At 40.9% G+C, this 17,531-nt stretch overlaps 1 protein-coding gene across 1 annotated transcript in view; it reads right to left on the bottom strand.

Annotated features, from left to right (window-relative positions):
• Nucleotides 1–17,531, bottom strand: part of LOC129025986 (putative N-acetyltransferase 8B) — a 34,352-nt gene that overhangs the window by 15,195 nt on the left and 1,626 nt on the right. The gene's annotated exons all lie outside the window — the stretch shown is intronic.

Here is a 17,531-nt window from a genome sequence, read left to right as displayed (position 1 = left end):
TTAACAAATTCTCTACAGAAGATATCAGGTCCCAACACTTCAAGTAGCTTCATAGATATAGGTAATCAAAGGACTAATTATGAAGGTGTAGATGGGTAGAGGGGAGCAACAAGGATGGCACAGGAACCCATAGCCCTGAGGAGGAGGGAGAGTCGTTGGAACCTGAAAGGACCTGGGCAGAGCAGGCTGTCCTGAGAGCAGGCCTGGGGCCAAGGCACAATCAATACCAAGCCTGCCTCACACTCTTTCCTCCACTCCTCAACTTGCTGCTGGCTTTCAGAAAAGTTAAGAACTTGCCGTTTCTACCCTTTTGCCATTGTTGTTGTCTTCTTATAAGGCGGGGAGCAATATTGTATCCAGTTTTCTAGATATCGAAGTGGAAATCAGGTGTATATACCCAGTATATTTGTACCTATTAGTATTCTTATTGGCAATACTTTCTAGATGTTATGTAACTGTAGCTTTGGATTTTCTATTTGATTCAAAAGACATATAAGAGATAATTTTTTCCTAATTCCATGTTGGATTTATTGTCCCTACTTATTAAGTTATAATTTTAATGTGTTGTGATTAGAGACTGTACTGTGTTCTATTTGTGTTTTTAGGATACATAGAGGTTTTCTTTGTGGCTAAATATAAGTAATCCATGGGTGTTTTAAAGAAGGTAGAGTTTCCAAATAGAGTATGACATTCCAGTCACTGTCAGATTCCACACAACAACATTTCAGTCAGCCACAAAACACATAAATGACAGCAGTCCCATGAGATTATAATAGTATATTTTTCCTACACCTTTTCTTTATGTAGATATTTTAGATACACAAATACTTATCACTGTGTTAAAATGACCTACAGTATTCAGTAGGGTAACATGCTGTACAGGTTTGTAGCCTAGGAGCAATAGGCTGTACCTTATAGCCTAGATGTGTAGTAGGCTGTACCATCTAGGTTTGAGTAAACATACGCTGTGATGTTCACACAACAATGAAATCACCTAACGATGCATTTCTTAATATACATCTATTAAATCATTGTTATTAATTAAATTAATTATATTCTTCCTGAATGTTTATTTTCTTAATCTGTTGAGAATTTCAAAGAGTATATTTTAAGTTAATTGAATATAGCTTTTGTTAATTGAATGGTTTTATATATATGTGTGTATATATATATATATATATTTTTTTTTTTTTTTTTTTTTTGAGAAGGAATCTGACTCTGTCACCCAGGTTGGAGGGCAGTGGCGCAATCTCGGCTTACTGCAACCTTTGCCTCCCGGATTCAAATGAGTCTCCTGCCTCAGCCTCCCGAGTATCTTGGACTACAGGTGTGAACCACCATGCCCGGCTAATTTTTGTATTTTTAGTAGAGATGAGGTTTCACCATGTTGGCCAGGATGGTCTCAAACTCCTGACCTCAAGTGGTCCACCCGACTCGGCTTCCCAAAGTGCTGAGATTACAGGCATGAGCCACCACACCCGGCCTGGTTATATTTATTTTTATTTTTGGCACATAAACATTAATGGCATGAATATTAATGACACTTTTTTCACTGTGAATCGTACCATAAATCATATAAAGTAGTAACTTTTGTTTTACATTTTGAATATGTTTTGCCTTTGATTCTACTTTATCAAATACACTTTTATTAAGTGTGGATTTGCACCATTGCTCTTTGTCCATCCTTTTACTTTTGGCTTTTCTGAGTCACTTCACTCAAGTGGAAGTAGCAACTACTTGAATTTTACTTTTTTCCCCCACCCAACTTGAAGGTCTTTTTTTGAAGTCAGTTCTACTTAAGTTCATTGTTGTAACAAATATGTTCGGTTTAAATTTTATCATTTTCCTTTTTGTTTTTTTCTACTTCTGGTAAACTTATTAAGTTAATGTTTGTTAAACTAAATTCCATTTCAAACAGTGGGGAGGAGTAAAAAACACCTCCCCACTGTTTACCATCTTAAGCATTCTTAAGTGTACAGGTCAGTAATGTTAATATATTCACATTGTTGTGAAACAGATCTCCAGAACATTTGAATATTGCAAACCTGAAACTCTATACCCATTGAATAACAACTTCCCTTGTCCTCCCCCCCCAGCTTCTGGTAACCACCATTCTACTTTCTGTCTCTGTGAATTAGTCAATACCAAGTTTGGAAGATAAGAAATATCTTTTAATCCCTGATTTTGTGTTATAAGAGAAATAAAATATCTACCGTTTAGTGACTGACTTATTTCACTTAGCATAAGATCCTTAAGATTCATCCATGTTGTAGCATGTGACAGGATTTCCTCCCTTTTTAAGTCAGGATAATTTTCCATGGGTTGTGTGTGCCACATTTATGTATCCATTCCTCAGTGGATCCACCTTTTGCCTCCACCTTTTGCCTATTGTGAGTTGTGCTGCTGTGAACATGGGCATGCTATTAGCTTTTTGAGTCCCTGCTTACTGTGCTTTTGGAGACATACTCAGAAGAGGGATTGCTGAATGAAATGGTGGTTCTAAGTTTCACCTTTGGAGAACCTCAATACTTATTTCCAGAGCAGTTGTGCCATTTTACAATGCCACCGACAGTGCACATGTGACCCATTTTCTCCACATCCTCACCAACACTTGTTATTTTCTTTTTTTTTTATAATAGCCATCCTAGTGGGTGTGAGGTGATATTTCAGTGTTGTTTTGATTTGCATTGCTCTGATGATTAGTGATATAGAGCATCTTTTCACATGCTTGTTGGCCATTTGTATATCAGCTTTGGAGAAATGTCTATTCAATTCCCTTGCCCATTTTTGGTCAGGTTATTGATTTTGTTGTCATTGTTGAATTCTTAGAGTTATTTGTGCATTCTGTATATTAACCCCTTATCAGAATCATGATTTGCAAATATTTTCTCCCATTCCATAGGTTGTCTTTTGTCGGTTGATTGTGTCCCCTGATGCACAAGTTAAGCCTGGTGTGGTCCCATTTGTCTATTTTCACTTTTGTTGCCTGTGAGTTTGGTGTCATGTCCAAGAAAGCATTGCCACATTCAATGTCACAAAGCCTTTCCTCTGTTTTCTTCCAAGGCTTTTATAGTTTTAGGCCTTACACATAGGTCTTTAATCCATTTTGAGTTAATTTTTTTATATAAGACAAGAGTCCAACTTCATTCTTTTGCATGTGGATATCCAGGTTTCCAAGCATCATTTGTGAAACAAATGTACTTTTCCCATTTAGTGTTGTTGGTACCCTTGTCAAAAATCATCTGGGCCAGGTGCAGTGGCTCATGCCTGTAATCCCAGCACTTTGGGAGGCCAAGGCAGGTGGATCACCTAAGGTCAGGAGTTCAAGACCAGCCTGGCCAACATGGTGAAACCCCGTCTCTCCTAAAAATACAAAAAATTAGCTAGGTGTGCTGGTGCACGCCTGTAGTCCTAGCTACTCAGGAGGCTGAGGCAGGAGAATCGCTTGAACCCAGGAGGCGGAGGTTGCAGTGAGCCGAGATTGCACCACTGCACTCCAGCCTGGGCAACAGAGCAAGACAGTCTCAAAAAAAAAAAAAATCATTTGACCATATATGCCAGAGTTTATTTCTGGGCACTTTATGATATTTCATTGGTCTACTCATGTGTCTTTATGCTACTATCACACTGTTTTGATTATTGCACCTTTGGTAATATGTTTGGGTTTTCAGTTGTTGTTTTTGTTTTTGTTTGTTTTTTATTTTTGGTTTTTTCTTTTTTGGTGGAGATGGGGTCTCACTATGTTGCCCAGGCTGGTATCAAACTCCTGGGCTCAAGTGATCCTCCAGCCTGGGTCTCCAGAAGTCCTGAGATTACAGGTCTGAGATGCTGTGCCCAGCCAGTAATATGCTTTAAAATCAGAAAGTGTGAGTCCTCCAACTTTGTTCTCTTTCAAAATTGTTTTGGCTATCCAGGATATCTTATGATTTTTACTGATTTATTGCCATTTCCAATCTTTTTTTATTACTATGTAATATGTTTCTTTTTTTTCCTTTCTTTTTTTTTTTTTGGAGACTGATCTCGCTCTGTCACCCAGGCTGGAGTGCAGTGGCACGATCTCAACTCACTGCAACCTCCACCTCCCAGGTTCAAGTGATTCTCTTGCTTCAGCCTCGTGAGTAGCTGGGATTACAGGTGCCCGCCACCATGCCTGGCTAATTTTTGTATTTTTAGTAGAGATGGGGTTTCACCATGTTGGTCAGGCTGGTCTCGAACTCCTGACCTCATGATTTGCCTGCCTCAACCTCCCACAGTGCTGGGATTACAGGCGTGAGCCACCACTCCCAGCCATAATATATGTTTCTTTGAGCTGTTTTTCTGATAACTTAGTAGCCATGTAGTCTAATTAACTGATATGCTTCAACCACTTTCTCAATCTATCACTCTCAGACACGAAACAGTATCTATTGACTCTATCATATGAAAAATTAACATCCCCATCAGAGTTGTTCCAAGCCCCATGAATACAGCCAGGATTTTTTGTCTTATCATCTTGCAAGAGCTCAGGTCCTATCCAACTACAACAATTACAGATACATGGCAGCACGTTCACATTGTCTCAGGCTTCCCCCAACTACATCTGAACAGTTTGAATTGTATTAAAAAGGGCTCCTGGAGACTTGTAGGCTTGCTTATCCTGTGGGTTACTGACATTGGTTGCAGTAATGATATCAAGGTTTCTTTTCTTTTTCCAGGTAGGAAACCATGTGATTTGCTCTATTTCATCATCTACCAGTAGCTTCTTGTGCTCAAAGTCTGCACTTTGCAACAAGCACAAATTAAATAACAGCATACATGCAAAACAATTACTTAAATTCAAACTTTTCCACTGAAATACAAATGGCTCTTAAATATGTAAGATACACAACCTCTCTCAAATGAAGATTAAAACTATATCCAACTGCCTTTTTTCACCAATCAGATTAGCAAAAATTCAAATTTGATGGCAAGAGTGTAGGGAAATAGAGTCCCTTGTATATTCTTGTGGGAGTAGAAGTTGGTTCATTGTGAAAGATAATTTAACAGTTCCTATCTAAATTACTTTCACCCAGAATTTTTATTTTTGAAACAGGGTCTCACTCTGTCACCAAGGCTGGAGTGCAGTGGCATGATCTTGGCTCACTGCAACCTCCGTCTCCCAGGCTCAAGTGGTCCTCCCACCTCAGCCTCCTGAGTAGCTGGGAGTACAGGCATGTGCCACCACCCGGCTAATTTTTGTATTTTTTGGTAGAGACGAGGTTTCACCATATTGCACAGGCTACTCTAGAACTTCTGAGCTCAAGTGATCTGCCTGCCTCGGCCTCCCAAAGTGCTGGGATTACAGGTGTGAGCCACTGCACCCAGCTCACCCAGCATTTTTACTTTTGGAATTTATGATATACTGTGCACATGTGGAATTTAATCTATAGATACTTGCATATGTGCAAAATAGTGTACAAAATTAACCATTGAAGCATTGTTTGTTATAGCAGAAAATTAAAACAGCTTATTTGTCCATCAATAGACAAACTGTTAAATAAATTACTGTATATCCAGATAATGAAATCCTACATAGAATGAGGAAGGTCTGTCTATACCAGTATGGAAAGATCTCCAAGACACATAATTAAAAAAAAAAAATCAAAGTGCAGAGCAGTGTGTATTATACTACAACTTGTGTTTTTTAAACAAATAAAGGAGGGAAGAGAATTGCTTGAATGTAAAACAATTCTCTGGAATCCTGTGGGGTTGTGAACAGAGTGAATGGAGAACAGGAGTGGAAAGGAAGCTTTTCCAATGATGCCTTTCTACACACTTTAAATTTTATCAAACACAAGTAAACCTCCCTCTTGATTGCCTTCTCCTCTGGGTCCTGTCTTTACTTCTGTCCACCACTTCCTTACCGGGGTGACTGCCGGCAGGACTTGGGGTTTGTCTTTCCCACTTGGCATCCGAATCGAAATCCTTTACCCTTTGAGCCCATATTAGTTCTTCTTTCCCGTTAATGTCTAAACTGACCTAGAAATAAAAAACTTTTCTTCCTCCCTCTCCCCCTCCTTCCTTCTCTTTCTCTCCTTCTCCTCCCATCCCTCACCCCACACAAAGGCATTCTGTGTGTGAAACATTAAAAAGGGTTCCCTTACTTACTTGAATAAACCTGCCCACTCAGCGTCAAGGCTGCTCCCAGAGATGTCCTCGGGTAACTTGGAGACTGTGAACAGTGCCAAAAAACACACAATATTGGGATAAATTCCCAGACTCCAAGTCCCAGTGAGGCTAAACTAGAAGAGGACAGTGATGTGACTGCTTCTTGGTCAGAAGAAAAACTTGAAGTGAAAGTACTCTTTGTTTCCTGGGGACAAAAAAAGGAACAAGCAGAATTCCCGTGAAGGTCAGTTTCTCCTTCCAGATTTTGTGGCAGAGAAACGGGTGAATTTCAAGTTCCTTGTGTTAAATAAGTTTAGCCTACTGCTTCCTTACATATTTTAAGTTTGCCCTAAAGGGTTCTCTGTACTCCACAAACTGTAACCTAAACGGGCTTGTAAATGGACTATAGCCTACTCTTTGCCACTCACCATGTTTTGACCAATTAAAGGTGGCCCAGTGTTCAAACCATGTTCAAATAAGGCAAACGTCGAGCTGGAACCAACTGGCTGTTTCTGTGGCTTACTTCCACTTTCCATACACTGCTTATCATTTTGTGTCCATAAATCATCTTCCACCACATGGGTGCACTGGAGTCTCTGAGCCTATTCTGGCTCAGGAGGCCACCTGATTCACAAATCATTTTTTGCTCAAAGTCTTTTAAATTTAATTCGGCTAAAGTTTTTCTTTTAACACCTACAATGCTAAGATTCTTTGTTTCCAAGTGACACTGTGTGGACTCACCTACCCCCCAGCCACCACCTTGTCAGGTTTTCAAAGTATCCAGCACTGCAGTTCCACAGTCATCCCTGCAGTGAAACCAGACTCAAGGGCACCCTGCGGCCGCTGACAGCTGAGACCCCTGAGAGCCTGTGTCATATGCATGTCCTTGATGAAAGCTGGGTGGGGCTGTAAAAAAGTGAAAAATCTGTTTTCCTTCTAAAAACTATTTCCTGTAGGGGTTTCCTGGTTTGTTCCTGTGGAAAATATGGAGTCTAGATCGAAGAAAGAAAACATGCCCAAGACTTGTGACCCTGGCGTCTCCTGGTTTGAACCAATAACTAAGACCAGGCCCTGGAGGGAACCACTACAGGAGGAGAACTAGCAGGGGCGGCACCTGGACGGTTAGGGCTCCCTGGCAGGCCCAGGCAGAGAGGATGGCAGAGACCCACTGAAGCCGTTTGTGAGAGTAACCCTGCAGGTGCAGTGACGTTGACTTAACTTTAGCCCTACGTGTAGGGAGAAGAAGGACAAGGCGTAGAGAAGCTGGCTCTGTCACTTGGCGAGCTGAGGTGTAGGCCTGAGACCCTCTTTTCAAGCACCTCTGCAGTTCACCTGTTTTCACACACGAGGGCTGGGTTTCTCATCATCCATCAAAGGCTGCCTTACTCTTAACCATAGATGGTGCATCACCCTCAGGATCTGGGGACAAGGCCACAGGAGGGAGGATTTGTGGCTCTGCTCATCGGGCTTGTGGGTGCCTGTGTGTGGAGGGCCCGGAGACCTGACGCTTGTGCAGCCTCATGGGTGTTCCTCCATGTCCGCAACTCCTGTTCCTGCTCCATACGGGATTTAAAGGAAACCAAGCCTCTTCTGATATGTCCCTTGGGGGATAAAGGAAATGTTATTAATGATGTATCTGTTCCAACAGATCTTTAAAATAGCACCATGGGCAGAGCTGTATCACGTTGATATTTGGGAGAGTTGTAATTGCCACAGTCTTCATGTAACCAGCCAAGGGGTTCACCTTGCCCGCTGCCTAGACAGAGCCAATTCATCAAGACAGGGGAATTGCAATAGAGAAAGAGCAATTCACGCAGACCTGGCTGTGCAGGAGACTGGACTTTTATTATTACTCAAATCAGTCTCCCTGAGCATTCAGGGAGCAGAGTTTTTAAGGATAACTTGGTGGGTGGGGGGGAAGCCAGTGAGCCACAAGTGCTGACTGGTCAAGGATGAAATCATAAGGAGCCTAAGCTGTCTTCTTGCACTGAGTCAGTTCCTGGGTGGCGGCCACAAGATCAGATGAGCCAGTTTGTTGATCTGGGTGGTGCCAGCTGATCCATTAAGTTGAGGGTCTGCAAAATATCTCATGCACTGATGTTAGGAGCAGTTTAGGGAGGGCCAGAATCTTGTAGCCTCCAGCTGTATAACTCCTAAACCATAATTTCTAATCTTGTGGCTAATGTTAGTCCTACAAAGCCAATCTAATCCCCAGGCAAGAAGGAGGTCTGCTTTAGGAAAGGGCTGTTAACATCTTTGTTTAAACTATAAACTATAAACTAAGTTTCTACCAAAGTTAGTTCAGCCTGTGCCCAGGAACGAAAAAGGACAGCTTGGAGGTTAGAAACAAGATGAAGTCAGTTAAGTTAGATCTCTTTCACTGTCTCAATCATAATTTTGCAAAGGCAGTTTCATTAGTTCCTCGTCTATGCTGAAGGCGTGTCTGTCTTTGACCCTTGTGGGTTCCCTGCTGGAACTCTCCCCACAGGGAGGTGTCTGAGGATTCTTTAACTCTAGGTATTTTCTCCAACCCTCCTGGGCAGGTGGTGTTTTTCTAGGCATCTGGAGAGTAGACTGCATCATTAAAGTGAGGTCCAGGCTTTTTCTCCTCCTTAGGAATCGCTTCAACTTCACAGACCTGACTTCATCTCCCACTCTGGGGAGGAGATAAAGCACCTGAAGTTAATAGTCCAGGAGAGGAAGCTGGAGAGCATGTTACAGAGCGAGTGGGATGTGCTATTCAACATTGACAGGGAACGGCAGGGCCACCAGAATCACATGTGCCCACTGCCCGAGAGAGGTACGCCCTGCCTGTTCACTTTTCTGTGAGTGGAATAGAGAAGGCAAAGTCTGCTGCTGTGCTGTGAAAAGCAATTATTTCAACTTGGGTGTGTACCAAACATTTTCTTAAAAATGAAGAAGTGAGGCCAGGCTTGGTGGCTCATGCCTGTAATCCCAGCACTTTGGGAGGCTGAAGCGGGCAGATCACGAGGTCAGGAGTTCGAGACCAGCCTGGCCAATAGGGGGAAACCCCGTCTCTACTAAAAACACAAAATTTAGCGGGGGGTGGCAGCACATGCCTGTAATCCCAGCTACTCTGGAGGCTGAGGCAGGAGAATTTCTTGAACCCAGGAAGTGGAGGTTGCACAGTGAGCTGAAGATCACACCATTGCACTCTAGCCTGGGTGACAGAGCGAGACTCCAACTCAAAAAAAATGAAGAAGTGAGTCTATCACTTCGGGAAAATACCTGATTGTCAGTATTTGCTGCCAAAGAGAAATTTAGAGTTCTCAAGCAAACAATAGAATTCTTAAAAATTTGTATCCATCACCATGGGCTTGATGACTTTCCAGTACTTAGACTTTTCTGACAAGATTATCAGTGACATTAACTAATGTGATTTTTTGGTGTGTTGTCTAAGTAAATATGTCAACATTTGGAAGATCTGCATAACTCACTGGACCACGATTTTCCAAATGATTGTTGCCTGGTGTTACAAAATAAGGCAGGAAATAAACATCCATTTAGATAGTGCAAGATATACAGATGGATTTTTATGTGAGAGGGTGTGAAAAGTTTATGGATTTGGTTTCAAATTTCACCTCGCAATTAATTAAGAAACTGCCACTTGTCAAGTTTTGATGTACTATCAAAGAAGATCAAGAATGTGAACCCAGAAAATCTGAGACAGGTCTCAGTTAATTTACAAAGTTTATTTTGCCAAGGTTGAGGACACACCCCTCACACAGCCAGGACCCGTCCCTTCAGGCAACCCCACAGCATTTATACAATGCAACCTGAGACCAGACATCAGGAAGTCCTGACGATATGTGCCCAAGGAGGTCAGGGCACAGCTTGGTTTTATACGTTTTAGGGAGACACGAGACATCAATCAATATGTGTAAGAAGTACACTGTTTCGGTCTGGAAAGGCGGGACAACTTGAAGCAAAAGCAGGAAGACTCAAAGCGGGAAGGGAGCTTCCAGGTCAGATAGGTGATACACAAAGGGTTACAGTCTCCTGAGTTTCTGATTAGCCTTTCCAAAGGAGGCAAATTAGATATGCATCTATCTTAGTGGGCAGAGGAGTGACTGAATAGAACGGGAGGCAGGTTTGCCCTAAGCAGTTTCCAGCTTGAGTTTTCCCTAGTGATTTTGGAGGCCCAAGATATTTTCCTTTCACAAGAGTTACCTGAAAAGAATATTAAAATATTCCTGTCAACCAGGTGTGGTGGCTCATGCCGGTAATCCCAGCATTTTGAGAGGCCAAGGCAGGTGGATCACCTGAGGTCAGGAGTTCAAGACCGCCTGGCCAACATGGCGAAACCCTATCTTTACTAAAAATACAAAACTCAGCCGGGTGCCGTGGCAGGTGCCTGTAATCCCAGCTACTCAGGAGGCTGAGGCAGGAGAATTGCTTCAGCCCGGGAGGCAGAGGTTGCAGTGAGCCAAGATTGCGCCACTGCACTCCAGCCTGGGCAACAGAGTGAGACTCTCTCTCAATAAAAATAAAATACTCCTATCCTTTCCAACTATATATACGCGTAAGCCAGATTTTTTTAACGTACACTTTAACCAGAGCAATATGTGAGAGCAGACTTAATGCAGAAGCAGATGAGTCCAGCTATCTTCTCTTAAACCAGACATTAAAGAGCTTTGTAAAAAAAAATGTAAAACAGTGCCATTCTTCTCACTACCACTTTTTTGTTTTAGAAAACATTTCTAATTTGCATTTTAAAAATAGGTTACTTATGTTACCATGTAACACACTAGCTATTTTAAGTGAATTAAGCAATAAGTATTTTTAACATTTTTAGATAGCCCATGTTAAATCCCAGACTCCACCCCAGTGGCCTCTATCCCCTCCACAGACACCTTGGGGCTAGAGTGGATTGATTGAAGTGCTGGCCTTGATTCTTCTCCCCTGGCTGCATCCCAGCCCTTTGCTACATGACTTTGTAGGTCCGCTGACTGCAGAGGTGGCTCTCTCTCTACCCCTGAGTCTGGAATATCAGCAGATGTCATACCTGCAGGGTTTTCAAAATATTTTTGCCTGTTTCTGCTTTTGTTTTTGCTCCTTTGCAATTTACTTGAAATCTTGCCTGAACTAGTCTGCTGGAAGATGAAAGAGCCCCGTTGACCTGTCCCTTCAGCCAACCCCACAGCATTTATACAACACAACCTGAGACCAGAGGAGCTGCCCAGCCAAGTCCAGCCAAAATTGCTGACCTGCAGACTCATGAGCTAAATAAATGTTTATTATTATTTTGTGTTTTTTCATGCAACATTATCATGGCACTAGAAAATGAAACAGATGAGGACTGAGCTGATTTTTTAAATCTTGCCCAAATTCCTATCTAAGGGGTCTGAGCAGTCATGCCCTATAAACCATAAATTCTCATCAGATGGGTTTTACTTAACCTGTATATTGTGACTCACTTTCCGATCTGGCTCTGTCATAACAAGGAAGAAAACCAAAATATTTTACCCCAAAACACGTTTGTCTGCCATATCTTGAAATGGCCCTGAAGAGCCATCCCTTGTGGGAAAAATCCACATTCTTTAGAGAATCCCCTTTCCCCTTTGTTTTCCTTCCTTCCCTTCCAAATCCAGGAGATAATCAACTAAGAGCCAGGTACCCTTTTAGGTCTGATAAGAAACATTTTACAACCTGCTCTCTCTGAAGTCCACTACCTGAGAGCTTCCTCTGCACAATTAAACTTGGTCTCCACAATCCTTTATTTTTAACCTGAACATTTGCTTTCTATTGATCCCAGGTCTTCAGATAAACTCAATCGTCAACCAGAAAATGTTTAAATTTACCTATAGCCTGGAAGCCCTCACTTTGAGTTGTCCGCCTTTCTGAACCAAACCACTGTATTTCTTAAATGTATTTGACTGATGTCTCATGCCTCCCTAAAATATATAAAACCAAGGTGGTTCTCAGGACCTCCTGACGGCTGTGTCACAGGCCCTGTGACAGAGCAGGAGCATCACCATCTTGGACAATCACTGCCATTTTAAAGTTCCCCTTGACCAAAAACTGCCTAAATCCAACTAGATCACCTGAGGTTGGGAGTTCGAGACCAGCCTGACCAACATGGTGAAACCCCGTCTCTACTAAAAAATAATAATAATAATACAAAATAGCCGTGCGTGGTGGTGCATGCCTGTAATCCCAGCTACTCGGGAGTCTGAGGCAGGAGAATCACTTGAACCCGGGAGGCGGAGGTTGCGGTGAGTTGAGATCATGCCATTGTACCCTAGCCTGGGCAACAAAAGTGAAACTCTGCCTCAAAAAAAAAAAAAAAAAAAGAACTCTTGGGGACACCTAGTTTCTTCTCAGCTTGACCACCATCCTCTTTATAAAGAGGATTCTGGGTCTCTGTCTTTTGTCTGGGGATGCCTAGAACAAAAACAGACACCCTCAGCTTCCTCTTACCAGTCCACATGGGTGCCAAACAATCCCACATTCCTAATCCCACATTCCACTGGTCTATCTCCTTCACAACCTCACCAAACTTGGCTAAAAGGAAGCATAAAGCCAAAGTGTTTGGTTTTTACTGCAACACGGCCTGGCCCCAATACAAATTAGATAATGACAGCCAATGGCCCAAAAATGACACCTTTGACTTTCAAATTCTCAGGGACCTTGACAACTTTATAACCAGGAATGGCAAATGGCAAGAGATTCTCTATATTCAGGCTTTCTTCTACCTTAGATGCTGACCCTCCCTATGTCAAGCTTGCACACCTCATGAAATCCTTTTTCTTAATGAAAACCCTCCCCAGGTGTCTCCTTCCTCCGAAACTCCTTTCTTCGAAAACCCTTCCTCTGAAACCCCTTTTGACCCTGCAGATGAATCCTCTCTGTATTCTCATCCCCCTGCATCCACTCTTCCCTTGTCCAAAGCTTCCACCCCAGTGGCCCCTCCTGGCCCCAAGCCTTCAGCCCCAAACCCTGCTCCTCCTCCTCTTCTCCACCTATAATCCATTCAAAAACTACTTCAACCAGTCAAACCACCTCTGCCATTCTCCCGCTCCAGGAAGTGGCTGGGGTTGAAGGCACTGTTCATGTTCATGTCCCTTTCTCCATGTCTGATTTGTGGCAAATCAAACAGTGTCTGGGATCTTTCTCTGAAAATCCCTCTCATTATTGCAAGGGATTCCTACATATAATCCAATCCTTTAATTTAACTTGGCATGATATTTTATATAATTCTAACCTCCACTCTCACTCTTGATTAAAAAAAAAGCACTCAGCTTAATTAAAATGGATATCCAAGTTATGAGCAGACTCAGAAGGCCTTTATGTTTTTCTCTTCATAAATCTTGTTTTCCTGGAAAAGCTTTTTTCCCCAGTCAACGGAATTACTTTTCTTCACTCTGTCTTGCCACTCTTGGTGCAGGTATGAAAGACCCTAAAATGACTTCTGGTGGCCTGGGACTCCTTGGAAAAACACAAAGGCACCACAAATCCTGTTCTGGGAAAAATCTCTGTTTTCCTTATGGAACCCCTGGAATTAGAGGTGAATAAGTAACTCTCAAAATCTGTCTTTGTCTTCCAGCTATGCTTGTGTATTAGGCCCTGGAAATTGTTTTCCTAGCCCTGTTCTTAAAGGGCCTTACCTGGAGGCCAATAATCCAATTGGGAAATTAGCAAATAAATAAATAAATAAATAAATCCTATAACTACTGGATCTTCTTGTTGTCTGTGTGGCTATACATGTGTTATGTGTCCAATGTCTATTTAAAAAGCTCTAATTAATTGACCTAAGTAAAATAAGCATTTAAATCAAATATTTTTAAGGGAAAAGTAAAAGCTGTGGGACCTTTCAGTTCATGTGACTTTAATCTTTAAAAGTTACTGGTACAGTAAGATTAGAAATATCTTAAGAGTTGCCAGCATACATTTTTATTTTCATTTATTAATCAAGCAATTCTATACTTATCTCTGCCAAATACTATAAGGTGTCAAAATTTGGCATAAAGTCTATAAAACTATAACTCAGCCCAAACAGAATAATCTTTGCTTGTGTAATTTTTTTAATAAATGAAACATTAATATTGGTTTAATGAAGATAGCTACATCTTGAACTATTTAGTAAAATACCGTAACTTCTTTTTTCCTTTTTTTGCAACAGAGTTGCGCTATGTCACCAAGGCTGGAGTGCAGTGGTGAGATCTCAGCTCACTGCAACCTCCACCTCCCGGGTTCAAGCGATTCTCCTGCCCTAGCCTCCTCAGTAGCTGGGACTACAAGCACATGCCACTACGCCTGGCCAATTTTTGTATTTTTAGTAGAGACGGGGTTTCACCATGTTGGTCAGGCTGGTCTCAAACTCCTGACCTCGTGATCTACCTGTCTCAGCCTCCCAGAGTGCTGGGATTACAGGTGTGAGCCACCACACCCTCCCAAAATACCCTAACTTCTAATCTTGTGGCCTTAGGCAGTCTACTCCACAGACATGAAGGAAGTTTGTTCTGGGAAAGAACTGTTATCATCTTTGTTTCAAAGCTAAACTATAAACTAAAAAACTATATAAACTAAAAAACTAAACTATAAACTAAGTTAATAAACAAAAATAGTTAATAAAACTAAAAAACTAAAACTATAAACTAAGTTAATAAACAAAAATAGAAAAGGCCTGGGGACATGTGAAATTAGCTATGACCCCTAGCTATGCAAAAGATGTTTACCATATAAAAAGAATTTTATATGGTAAATTCTTGTCGTAAAGTAAATTAACTCATTGTTTAAAGACAGAGATGTTTACAAGTTGAAAGTCGAAGCATGTCAGAGATGGTCTGTGAAAGTCATGAAAAATTTTATGAAAGGGAATTTATGCAAGAAATGTTGTACAATTTCAAAGTGATTAGGCCTCCTGAATGCTTTATAAAATGCCACTACAACTTGCCTGCTTTGCAGCCAGGTAAGACCTAGGACACATGGAGTTAAATGCTGGAATAAGCCAAACCTTATTTGCACTTCTGTCTAGGTCCTAGGCTCTACAGCTAGTACATAAGTAAAATCCCAAACTTACCAACAAAAGTAAAGGTTGCTACAAGTTAACAGTGTAACATGTATTTAAGACTACGGAAAAAATAGTTTGCATATACTTTTGGTAAAAAGATTATAAGGAGGCATGAGAATGTGGATTTTTACCTAGATCAAAAGGTTAAAGAATTGTTTTGAAGGTTTAAGAATTGTAAAGGAAATTCTGTTTGTAAACGTATTGGCTAAAGTTGAAGAGTATCATCCAGTTTTCTGTAAATTGAGCATTAAAATAAAAGCACAATGGGTTTCTCTTAAAGCACTAACTTGCTTTTTAACAAAAATTATAGAAAGTATATAAATGGTTAAAAAGAGTCTATAAGACTCTTACCTTATGGTCAAACATTACAATTGGGTAAACGTTTCTACAAGGTTTTATTAAAAATTGAGTTTAACATTAATAGCACACTAATATAAAGGTAAAATTTGGCTTATTTGGTATAAAATCATACAGGAAGCATTGTCAAATATAAAATGGTATTTGGCTTTCTTTGGGCTATATTTGTATAAATATGTTATTGGTATGTGTTCCAAAGTTATGGAAGACTCCTATAATTCTGATATATCTTAGTGTACTTTGTCAGTAATAATTATAATTACTGTGTTAAAATTATATTGTTATGTTAAAGTTATGAGAGACACCTCTAATTCTGATATATCTTAGTGTACTTTATCAGTAATAATTATAATTGTTATGTTAAAATTACTGTGTGATACAAAGGTAACAGATATCCTTGTCTATTGTGATTTTAACTAAAACTTTTGTCAGCCATAAACAATTGTTGTCTTGTTTCTGGTCCTCTAGAGACTGAAGTAATCCTTTTGATTTTTTGAGTATTTTTAAGTTATGGCAATATAGTTATTTGCATAAGTGCAATAAGAATCTGTTTTCTTTTGTAACAGAACACAATAGGAAAAACTGGTTATTTTCCCAAGCCTTTGACTGGAATGGCGTGCTCTCCTTTAAGGAATCAAACTTGACTTATGAAGCCAAAAAAACCCATGGAAAACTGGCCTCATATTTTGTGTACACAGTCCCTGTAAAGGGTTTCCGACTGGTGGTAAGTAAAGAATGTCACTTTCTGACAGGCCAGGAACCTGGCCTTGGAACAGTTAGCAGAACTCGGAACACAACTTGGAAAAGTTATCTTGGAACCTCAAGAGGAAAGGAATTCACCCAATTCATAGGTATTTAATGGTACAATTCCATGGCTGGGCTCAGCTCTAAAAGATCTTATCTCAGATTCCTTCTATGGAACAAAGTTCCATCAATGCCAATTTAAAAGGGCTATGTAACAAATAATTATTCTTGCTGCACTGTATGCAAATAATTAAACCAAGTATAATAAGGCAAATCAGTCCTACCATGATTTGTCTTGTAATAGTAGTTACTAACAGAAAATAACACATGGGCCTTTCCAAACATGAGCCTCTGCCTCTCATTAGGTAAGGAATGTTGCTTCTATCTCAACCAATTGGGCCTAGTAGGAAACACTGCTAAATAACTTATAGAAAGGGCCAAAAAGCTAAGGGAATACCAAAACAACCAAACAGATTCTTGGTTTGGGAACAAAATCATAGCATGGGTTATCCCATTTCTGGGCCCTCTCCTAATGATATGCCTAGGACTAATGTTCTTACCCTGCCTAATTAATCTTTTTCAAAGATTTTTAACTGACAGGATCATGGCCATTTCACAGACAACTACCCCAAAACATCTACAGATAGCATTACTCCTACAGTCAATCTGAGACCAGAAAACTCTCCATCCTCCCATCAGCAGGAAGTAGCCAGAAAGAACATGCCACCCCTCGCCTTTTTTAAAACTACAGGGTCTAGGTTAACAGAGCAGGAGCATTGTCATCTTGGACAAGCACCACTATTTTAAAGTTCCCCTTGATTAAAAACTACCTAATTCCAACCCAAAGGGCATCAGCCTAATGGCTAATGTCAGCAAGACCATAAACCACAAATGACATCTCTGACCAGAAACATTCCAACCCAAAGATAAACCCCTTCCTGACCAGAGACATACATGCCAGCCCTGAGATAACCTCCCCTCCAGCCAGAGAGATGTCAGCCCCAAGGTAACCTTTCCTCCAATCAGAGACATTCCAACCCTGCAATAAAATTCTCCTTCACACAGAAACATTCCAAGCCTGTGATAAGCTCTCTTGCTCTAAAACCCTTAAATGCTCTTAGTCTGTAAGAAAGAGTGCTCCTGACTGAAATCAGCCAAAGCCCCTCTCAGATTTATTCTCCAAAATAAACCTGTCTGACTGTTGAGCCACTTTTCATGTTTCTTTCCTCTTTCTTTAACTCTTACACCCTGGTCACTCATATTTGGCTCA

The sequence above is a fragment of the Pongo pygmaeus genome, chromosome 12 (assembly GCF_028885625.2).
Source record: "Pongo pygmaeus isolate AG05252 chromosome 12, NHGRI_mPonPyg2-v2.0_pri, whole genome shotgun sequence".
Lineage (NCBI taxonomy): Eukaryota > Metazoa > Chordata > Mammalia > Primates > Hominidae > Pongo > Pongo pygmaeus.
Note: the sequence above shows the minus strand (reverse complement) of the source record. Positions and strands in the feature narration are given on the sequence as shown.